Raw genomic sequence first — 290 nt, forward strand, 5'->3', positions numbered from 1 at the left:
GGCTTCCGGCAGCGGATGGCCAGCAGCCGGATCGACGTGATCAGAGAGTGTGTGCACGAGGGGGGGCGCTTCTGCCGCGGCGGCGCGCCGCTTGTCCCCCCCCCGATAGCGCTCGACGCGATTGCGGCCGTGGCGCAGCTGGAGGCGGGGGCGGGGGGGCGCGGATGAAACGGTCAGAGGTGTGTGAGGCCTCGTTCACAGCTGGGGTGGGGATGTGAACAGGCAGGCGTGGAGCTCGGAGGTGCCGAAGATTGACCTGACGCCGCAGCAGGCGGAGGCCCAGCCCGCGC

This window comes from Emiliania huxleyi, assembly GCF_000372725.1.
Source record: "Emiliania huxleyi CCMP1516 unplaced genomic scaffold EMIHUscaffold_34, whole genome shotgun sequence".
Taxonomy (NCBI): Eukaryota; Haptophyta; order Isochrysidales; family Noelaerhabdaceae; genus Emiliania; species Emiliania huxleyi.